The sequence below is a fragment of the Lathyrus oleraceus genome, chromosome 2 (assembly GCF_024323335.1).
Source record: "Lathyrus oleraceus cultivar Zhongwan6 chromosome 2, CAAS_Psat_ZW6_1.0, whole genome shotgun sequence".
Lineage (NCBI taxonomy): Eukaryota > Viridiplantae > Streptophyta > Magnoliopsida > Fabales > Fabaceae > Lathyrus > Lathyrus oleraceus.
In genome coordinates this window covers 67,575,975-67,587,069 of record NC_066580.1, presented here as the reverse complement: position 1 = coordinate 67,587,069, position 11,095 = coordinate 67,575,975, and positions in this window count along the sequence as shown.

Genomic DNA, 11,095 nt, shown 5'->3' with positions numbered 1-11,095 from the left:
CTCTCATCAGGTATGCCTCTGTTCCTATTACTCTATGCCTCGGATTGAATACTGAATATATGAGGTAACCTCAGGTTTGGCCCACAGGGTTATATTTGTGTATGAATATGTGATTTATGCCTTGACTGTTTAACAATTTCGTTTATGAGGTGAATGCCATAGGATCTGGAATCTTTAACATCGTGCAGGTACCAATGGGAAATCCAAATCCCGCAGGTGCTCGCTAGCCGCTTCGCTAGGCGAGCACGCAGCGAAGCTTCGCTAGGCTTTCGCTAGGCGAAGCAGTCGCGAATGTGACAGTATCTGCTTTTATTCCGTTTTGTTCTAACCTGTTCTTTGTGTTGCCATGGCCTGGTTATCTTTTGATTTCATCCTGTTTGCCTAACCCCTTTTGTTGAGTTTTTGTTAGGGCTCACATATTCTCGCAGGGATACCCTCCGGAGGTTTATTCCGATTTCCCGTACTGATTGGTTTTCTTTGATGGCATCAGCTTGGGAGAATCTCAGGGTCGCTTATCCTTTAATTGCTGTAACTTCGGATCTTGATCCGTGTGGTATTTTACTTCTTCCCTTTTATTTCTACTATTTCTTAGCTGGAAGACCTCGATAGGAGGCAATGTTTGAGCCCCTTGGTGGCATTTTTTCTATTTCAAGATATATGTTTTGTGTGATGTGATTGTTTCCCCATAGGATGCGAGGCTTCGCATAGTCTCCCGTTTGCATGCCAATTTAGGTAGCACTGTTCCTCCGCCTAGGACTTCCTCTTGGCATGCGCGTTCCTACAACGCAAACAAAACCTAAAACCCAAAGCAACACGTTTACTCCTTCTACTACAGGCGAGTAAGTCTCCAAAGGTCGAGCATCCGGTAGATTGCGTAGTAACGTTGTTCACCCCGTAACATAATCCATAACCCCGTAGTTAGTCGAACTACGTCTTGCTCTGATTCTCATTCCAGATGAGATACGTAGGCATAAGACGCGATGTCTTAGCGAGCACAATTACCCCCAACCCATAGGTCAGCCGAGCTACGAAGACTCTGATTCTCATATTCAGATGAGATACGTATGTAGTGGATGCGACATCCGCGCGAGTCATTTCTCTTAACCTTTTTAGTAAATAGCACATTAGGCAAAACCATACCCTTTAAACAGAAACCGCATAAGTGGATCCCGTAGAGTACTACGGATGCGTAGGGGTGCTAATACCTTCCCTTCGCATAACCGACTCCCGAACCCAAGATTTGGTTGCGAGACCTTGTCTTTTCCTTTCCTTTTTTCAGGTTTACTTCGAGCGTTTCCTTTCCCTCCCTTGGGATAAATAACGCACGGTGGCGACTCTTCTGTCTTTTTCTTTCGCCGGTTGTTTTTTTTTTTTCGCGCACTGTATTTTTCAGGTTGCGACAACGGGTAATCTCATCAGGAATCCCTTCAACATCATCTTCTTCTGCCTCGAATACAGGGGACTCAAAATTGGGAGATGGCGTTGGATCATTATGTTCAATGGGTTTTAAAATCAACCTGCATAATGATTTTGGTTAATGAAAAAAACTTTAGAATTTAAGCAAGCAAATCATTATGCAGATGAAAAATGTTGCTTTTATTCTTGTTTTTATGGGTTTTTTGTGATCACTGATTTCATGAAAAAAAGCAAAAAGTGAAAACAAATGGAAAAACAAATGTTTGACAATGCATTAATTGAATGAAAACATCATTGTATATATGCTTTGCCAACAATGTCATCACTTCTCCTTTTGGCATGGGAGAAGGGTTTTAAACAAAGTGAACAATTACTCTGATCTATGGATGACTGTAGGAACATCTACAGCAACCCAATTGCGGCAGACACCACCAGGAATAACGAAGTTGTTCACATCCTCTGCATCCTCTTCCAAGATAGCAGCAGCTTCTTCTTCAGGCTGATCATCATGGATGAAACCTCCACTCGTGAACAGACCTTGCTCATTATATGCCCTAGAACAGTAGCCAATGTCAGCCCGGGATCTATTGTCTTCTAGCTCAATCACCTTCCCTAAACCAGCAACTGCACCACATTCAATGGCCAGCTTTGCATCACGGTAGGAAGTGAACGATGGAGACTTCTTCTCGATTGGTTCATCAATAGATAAAGCTTGGAACGGAGTTCCAACTTCATCCTCTGCGTCAATGTATGAGAAAGAAGACAAGTGGCTAACCAGGAGAGCCTTTTCTCCCCCTACCACAACCAGTTTCTTATTTTTAACAAATTTCAGCTTCTGGTGTAGGGTGGATGTCACGGCGCCAGCTTCGTGAATCCATGGTCTGCCTAAGAGACAACTATATGACGGGTGGATATCCATTACCTGGAAGGTAACCTGGAAATCACTAGGTCCAATCTTGATTGGGAGATCAACTTCCCCAATCACGGTCTTGCGCGACCCATCAAATGCCTTCACAACGACCCCACTCTGCCTCATAGGAGGACCTTGATATGACAATCTAGAGAGTGTGGATTTTGGCAATACATTCAAGGATGATCCAGTGTCCACCAACACATTGGACATAGCATCAGATTTGCAATTCAGAGATATGTGTAAAGCCATGTTGTGGTTTCTTCCCTCCTCGGGGAGATCAGCGTCACTAAAACTCAGAGTGTTGCAAGCAGTGATGTTTGCAACTATACTGTCAAATTGTTCAATGGTGACGTCATGATCAACATACGCCAAATCCAATACTTTCTGCAGAGCCTCCCTATGGGGTTCCGAATGCAACAGCAAGGATAATATGGAGATTTTGGATGGCGTTTGTAGAAGCTGGTCTACAACGTTATACTCGCTCTTCTTGATGAGCTTCAGCATCTCATCAGATTCTTCGTTCACAATGCCACTCGGGCCACCTGAAGAAGTGGGAGTCTTTTGTACGGAAGAGGAGGGTCTGGCAACATCAAGTGCTGGGTTCTGAATATTAACAGCGGTCCCAACCGGACGCTCAGCAGATTCAGAAGCAACGGGAGCTTTAGCAGGTGCAGAGAAAACACGACCACTCCGGGTCAGCCCGCTTACATCAGCGATGTTGGTTACAGCAGTTGAGGGCAAAGGCACTTCTACCCCATCTTGCACAGCAACAGGGTTATATCTGAACGGCACAACTCGGTCAGAAGAATAAGGCACGGGGCCTGCAGGTTTAATCACCAAGGAGGGAGAAGCCTTCGGCTTGCTGCTATCATAGCGAATAACAACAGGCTCAGGTAACTTGAACACGGGGGATATAACATTAACCTCCGGTTCGTCTTCATCGACATTGCGATTCTGTAGAATCTCAATGGTTCCTTCGTCTAATAACTCTTGCAATTCTCTGCGGACCTGGTTGCAACCCAAGCGGTTCACTGAGCAAATGCGGCACTTGTCATGGTCATGCTCCACGTGGCTAAACTGACACAGCAAACGATGTAATTCCACCAACGACTGTCGAATATGACTTACATATTTGACCTTATATTTCCCAGGGCATCCCTGGACCATATTCACAGACTTCCCATGCGAAGGCAATGGGTTCTTAGTGACATTTGGGCCCGAATCTTCAAAGCTCAAAATTCCACACCTCATAAGGTCTTGAACCTTAGTCTTGAGTGGATAACAGTTTTCAACATTATGGCCTGGAGCTCCGGAATGATACACACAATGTTGATCTGGTTTATACCACCATTGTGGGTTTGCAGGAATAGCAGGAGGATCCCTGGGAGAAACCAATTTCCTTTCCAATAAGGAAGGATAAAGCTCTGCGTATGTCATCGGAATCGGATCGAAGCTGATCTTCTTCCTATCTGTCATACGGTGAACTGGACTTTTTTGGATTTTTAATCGCAATGTCGCGGTTAGCAAGAGTCGCCACCGACTTTTCTTTTATCCCATAAGGAAAGGTGGAAAAGAACAGGAAAGACCTTAATTTAGATTCTTAGGTTCGGGAGGTACGTTATACAAAGGGAAGGTGTTAGCACCCTTTGTATCCATGGTTATCCATGGGCTCTTAATTGCTCAATCATTTATGTTTTTTTTTAGTTTGAAAGAGTGTTTGAGAAATGTGGGGAAAATGTTTTGAAAAGGAGAGTTTAACTTTGTAATGATTCTCGTATGAATGTATACAAAGTGGTTATCTCATTTAATTTTGAAAATAGTTTAGAAAAATATAACTCGGCAATGATCCTGGAGCGGATGTATGCTAAGTGGTGATTTTCCAAAAAGGATGTTTGAAAGGTGTGAGGTGTGAAAAGTATTTTTTTAGGTTATGAATGAGCAATTAAGGGTTATACCTATCCGAGGTCTTTCCGGGAATTTGCTATCCTCACGAGGGTAAAACTGTCCTTACTATTGAGAAGTAAGTAGTTTTATCCTTTGGATGTAGAAGGGTCATCGAAGGGTCATTGATTGGTCATCGAAGGCAACAATTGTGAGGATACCTTAGTATTCGAAGGGACTATCATCATTTAACCGTAGGCTACATCGAAGGGTCATCGAGGGACAAAATCGTAATTTCGAAGGCAACATCCGAGGGACTATGATGATTTTACCGAAGGGTCTTTGCTAAGGATATCCCCATATTCGCGGGACATGACCGTATTACGTAATCGTGGGGTAATAAAGAGAGGTCCGATATCGCTTATTTAAAGTCCGGATTTTAACAAGTAGCCGTAATCAGTTAGGTAATTAGGTCCACGGTAAATCAATGAAATCAATACATTAAAGATCAAGCTTGGTGATTCAAGATGAATCTCCACATTAGACTTAGGTCATCCCAAAAGCCATCTCCTCAAGAATTTCCACACCTAAAGCGGCATGCCTAGCCGGCTATTTCTTTGGAAGTATGCTAGCCTTTACACCATGCAACACACGGATTAGAGCATTGAGGTAAAATACAATTGGAAATTGCACCATAAAATAAATATAACAGTCAGGAATTTAAGCCAAATAATGCAGAGTCATGATTAGATAAACATAAAATGGACAACAAAGAGACAAAGCAGCCACTGTCCCGTTCGCCTCTGCTTCGCCTAGCGAAGGCTCAGCGAAGGCTCGCTGCAGGCTCGCTTAGCGATGAGCTAGCGAGCGGCCACGAGTTTGGAATTTGGCAGCAGCACGACTTCCGAAAACCTGCACTCTTATTGCATTTGATCATAGGCATAGCATAGACAATTATATAGGATATTCATACTTGGATTCACATGCGAAATCAACTTGCATATCAAAACTTTAATCAGAATGTATCATGTATGTAGAGAAGATCAATTGGAAACGTAAAACAGCGGTGATACGCAAACCTGTGTGCAATTGCGATAGTGAAAGGGGTTGATTGCTTGGAGGCCGGATTGAGTTGGGCGGCGGTAGCTTCGGCGCGGATGGGTTGCCTTCAGGTTAGCAGGGTTTTTGCACCAGGGTTTCTGTCCTTCGTCCGTCTGTTTGTGTGTTTCTGTGTTTCTCCCTCTGGGTCTGTGTCTTATTTTCGTGGCTGAGGAGCTGGTATTTATAGTAGTAGTGGTGGTGACCTAATGGGCTTAAAATGAGGTCCAAAACTTCAGATTTTCGCAAGCTTCGCTAGGCGAAGGAATTGCTCGCCTAGCAAGAAAGCTAGTTCTGGGCTTTTTTTCTGGATCTGATGCTTCGCTGGGCGAGTGTCATGATGAAATGTTCGCTAGGCGAAGGAATTGCTCGCCTAGCGAGCAAGCTATTTTGGGCCACTTTGGATTAGGCCTGTTGTGAGCTGGGCTTTTGTCCATTTGATGTCAGTGCCTTGCAGAACAAGTCGGAGGGTCTTGAGGAATGCTTTGTAATATCAACGGGAAAATTTTGGGGTATGACACTATCATAACTCAAATTGGCTTGATTGGTTGTGCTTCCACGAGGCTGGTAAGCCTGTTGCTGTGGGCGTTGCTGTTGCTGATACTGAGGCTGCTGATATTGCTGCTGATGCTGAGCCTGCTGATTATCTCTGAATACAGGTGCTATATGAGCCACCTGGTGCTGATGACCGGCACGGCGTGCGGGTTTCCTCTGAGCAGGAGGTTTCCTTAATTTGCCATGGGATTGCACAACATGTGCTTCCCCATCCTTCTTCTTAGCAAATGCTCCATACCGCTTGCTAGAAGAGCCTTCATCTTTCGCCAAACGTCCTTCACGGACACCTTCTTCCAACCTCATCCCCATATTCACCATCTCGGTGAAATCGGAGGGAGCACTAGCGACCATCCGCTCATAATAAAAAGAACTAAGAGTCTTCAAGAAGATCTTAGTCATCTCTTTCTCCTCTAGCGGAGGAGTAATCTGAGCTGCAAGCTCTCGCCACCTCTGGGCGTACTCCTTGAAGGTTTCTTTGTCTTTCTGCGACATGGACCTGAGTTGATCTCGGTCAGGCGCCATATCGACGTTATATTTGTACTGCTTGACGAAGGCTTCGCCAAGGTCGTTGAAGGATCTGATATTGGCACTATCCAAGCTCATGTACCATCTGAGCGCGGCACTCGATAAACTGTCTTGAAAATAATGAATCAACAGCTGATCATTATCAGTCTGGGTTGACATCTTCCTGGCGTACATCACCAGGTGAGCAAGCGGACAGGTGTTCCCTTTGTATTTCTCAAAGTCTGGCACTTTGAATTTGATTGGTATCTTCACACCGGGAACCAAGCACAACTCGGCAGCAGACTTGCCGAACAGATCTTTACCTCTAAGGGTCTTCAATTCCTTCCTCAGCTCAAGGAATTGGTCATTCATGGCGTCCATCTTTTCATTAACGTCCGGGCCTTCAGACGGCTCGGAATGATAGATGGTGTCGTCTACCCTGGGCATGGTATGCACGACAGGAGGAGCAGCAACAGGGATCGGGCTAGATGCCGGCATGTGAGCAAAAGTTGGAGCAGGGATATCAGGCATGAAACTTGGAGGCATACCCCAAGGGAACCCGGCTGGCATAGCGTTGGGCACATAATGAGTACTGGTAGCAGGCACAGTAGAAGCGACAATCTCCGAGATCACAGTCATCTGGACAGGAGTTGCAGGCGGTTGAGCAGGTTGATTCTGAGCAACAAGAAGTTGCTCCATCAAAGCGCCAAGTCTGGCGACCTCTTCTTTCAATTCTCTGTTCTATTGTTCTAGCTGATCCATTACTCTTGCAGAATTGGCTCGAGTATAATACCGGTGAGTCAGCTTGTCTTCAAAATAAATGAAGAACAACGGGTTAGGACAAGAAGACCGGAAACAAGGTACCTGCTTATGTAGAATGATGCATGAAATGCTAATGCATATGCTTGGTTTTATTTTCAAGGAACCCTTAGGGTATTATTTGCAAACTTTTGAATACTTAGAGCATTTTTAATTTCATATGGAAAATATCTCATTCAATATATTTTGCAAAGAAGTACAGCATTTTGATCAATACAAAGAGAAAAGGAAAACAACATCCTATGGATCCCTATTAGCTCGGGATGCTGGAAGACGAGAAGTACACAGCTTCTTGATCTCTCTCTCTCATAGGCTGCTTCCATATTTGCTTTCTCCTTAGCAAGCTGGTCATACCTCCTCTTCCAGAACTTAGAAGACTGAGGAAGCAGAGAGGTCCAAGTGTCGTTCGGATCGTCGATCACTCGATGCTCGAGAAACTCAATCAGAGCGTCCTTCTCCTTAAGTTGCTGCAATAATTCCTCTCTTTCACGGATCCAAGCACGCGAAAGATCTTCCTCTCTCAACTCCTCTACACGTTGGATAGGGAGGGTTGACGGCCCAGCCACATCCAAAGGTGTAGGTCTCGGATGGTCGTATGGCATCAAGTAAGTGGCAGCCCTCTGTCTGACCCAAGAGGTGTATGGTTCCAAAGCAATGCAGTTCTTCGGACCCAACTCATTCCTACTCTTCTTGTGAATACTGCGCCAAGCGCGGACAAATCTGGCTTTCAGGCCTTGGGGATCTTTACCCTCCAGAAAGAACACACCTTCTAACCGAATGTTATGAGGCTTATCCTTTAGGGGGAACCCAAGCTGACGACGTGCAAGAATGGGATTGTAGCTTATCCCACCACATGTACCAAGAAGAGGCACATTAGGGAATTCACCACAATAATCAATGATCTGAACGGTATCATACACGCGATCATACCAAGAGATATCATCATTAGTGAGAGACATAAGCCTCTGAGACCATCGTAGACATCCCTTGTTCTCCTTGAAAGCAACGGTCTGCGGCAAGTGCGAAATAAACCACTTGTACAGCAGAGGTAGACAGCAGATGATAACTCCACCACCCTTCGCATTCCTCGAGTGCAAAGAGACATAAGCATCACCCAACAAATTCGGAACAGGATTAAGAACTGAGAAGATCCTAATAGCATTCATATCCACAAACTTGTCGAAGTTGGGAAACAGCACTAATCCATAGATGAGCAATACAAACAAAGCCTCAAAGGCATCCTCACCCCTGGCCTTCCCATAGAAAGTAGCTTGAGTGACGAGGAACTCGGAAGGAAAACCCTGAATTCCGCCTTTGGTAGTCAGATTAGCTCTAATCAAATCTTCATCTATATGCAACAAACTTGCAATCTCTCGAGCAGAGGGAATACTCTCTAGGCCACTGAACGGCACTTGATCCAGAATAGGAATCCCAATGAGATGAGAATACTCCTCCAAGGTAGGCAATAACTGGAAATCCGGAAAGGAGAAGCAGTGATACAGCGGATCATAGAACTGAGCTAGAGTACTCATCAAACCCTCATCAACCTGAGTAGTGAGCAGAGGCAGAAGCTTTCCATAGCGAGCTTTGAAACCCAAGGGATCTAGTACATAAGACGTCAGATTCCTTAACTCTTTTACATCAGGCTGTCGGAAACTGTACTTCTTTGTATGCCTTTTTGGTCTTTCCATGTCTGAAAATTTTGCAAATAAACCCTTTTAAGTTCCTTGAAAATTTTCTCTTCTTTTTTGATGACATGAAATGCAGATGAATACATGAATGTATGAATGCAACAATCACACTCAAGGATCAAGCAAGGCACACCACACAAAGGTCATGGGAAAGTTCATTGTATCCCTAATATCAATCATCCATTTTGGTGGATTTAGGTTTTCACCTTATCAACACCCAAGTTCCATTGATATTAACGGTACATGAACCGGCTCTGACATCCTTAATATCAATCATCCATTTTGGCGGATTATGGTTTACACCTTATCGACGCCCAAGTTCCATTGATATTAAGGTTGTCTGAACGACTCAACCATGAATCACGGGTTTGCTGAGAGTCACGAGCATGGAGTCTCGGTTAAGAATCACCCAAAGGGAGTGTACTAGGGTTTAAACCTGCCAGACATGTTCTACCAGAGGTTCCCATAATCATCGTCCCATCTCTCGAATATTATCGGAGGAACGAATACTCGTATTCCAAAAATATTCTCAAGAGAGACTCTTATGAGTGTAGTATCGCGTGACAATCGCATCAGATCTTACATCTGAACGACCTCCGCACTACGTCCTAAAAATAGGCCAAGATGGGTTTGGTAAACTAAGGTCCTTGGCTTCTAAGGCACATGATTGAAAGAATAATGCCTAACCACAAATAACTTGTGTGACATTATTAATCCAACATGACCTCCACCAAGTGAATGGACTCGCAAGTCAACTGGCTAAGGAATACTCCACACCAGTCAACAAGACTATGCCATTCTCCTATCCTAGAGTGCACTCGAGTTCGGGTATAGAACTCATCTCACAGAGATCACCAAAGCAAATAGCGGTTGTATATCAAGCAATTCAAACATTACAATCAATACAGTTATCCCAAATTGTACAAAAATATGTCAAATAACAAATAATAGTATATCACACAACAAGGGTGAAAAGTAGGCAATACCACCAAGGAAGTCTAATTCCCCAGTGGAGTCGCCACTTTTCTGTAGCGGTGTATTCGTCACTATATGATCTATTGATTAAATCATAAGCAAAGTATACAAAGAAATCGAGTCGCCACCGCATTTTTATTTATCCTAAGGACTGGCTAAAAAGCGAACAAAATCCTAAGAAGTTTTACGCGTAGAAAACCAATGAAAAGATCAGAGATCGGGGTAAGGGGTAAATTACGCAATGGGAAGGTGTTAGGCACCCATCACGTCCTAGGTACTCCTAGGGAACCCTTTTCACACTTGTTGTATAAAATGTTTATTTGTTTATGACATATTGTGCAAACATGAATGAGATGATGAGAAAAGAATGTACATGTTAATTATTTTTGTGTTCGAAGGGATGAACCCGTTGCCTACGTACCTTCCATCAAAGGTAAGGATCAAAACGCCGTAGTTCGGCTAAAAGATTTCCAAATTATCAGTGGGTTCAATTTTAAAACAAGAGCACTAAGGCTTTTCATTCTCAACGGGAGAAAACTCAACCAATAACCAACAATCCATCATGCAGGGATAGCTTCAACATACTAGTGAGGGGTTAACCCTATAATAAGTATGGAAGACTTACAATCAACCTACTAAGGATGCGGTGAGATTCACATCAACCACTATGAGAATTGAAACCTATGGCTAATGTATGAAAACATATTAACAATGGACAAAGCCACAAAACAATTGAGTGGGTGAAGTTAATTGATTATGGGTATTCACAAAGTATGGTCAAAGTATGATTAAGATTGATTCAAAGAAGTATTAACAAAAAGTGAAGTTTGGAAAGTCAAGGACTTAAGGTCCAGGTTTCTAATTTGAAAAAGGTGAGAATGTTTGCACAACATGTATATACAAGTTTGAAAAGTCAACAAGTGAGAAGGGTTTTGAAACAAAAGTGTATGGATGATGGAGTGTAAAACTTCCTAGAGGTTCACCTCTTGAAATCATATAGAAGATGATTCAAGTGTGTCCTTTGGAATAAAGCAACAAAGCAAGTTAGCAAATTAAAAGATAAGGTGATACCGGATGCCACTCAATGGACTTACTCCAATCTCACACAAAAGCGGATACCAGATACCAATAAATGGATTTACACCAATCTCCTTGTCATACGGTGAACTGGACTTTATTGGATTTGTAATCGCAATGTCGCGGTTAGCAAGAGTCGCCACCGACTTTTCTTTTATCCCATAAG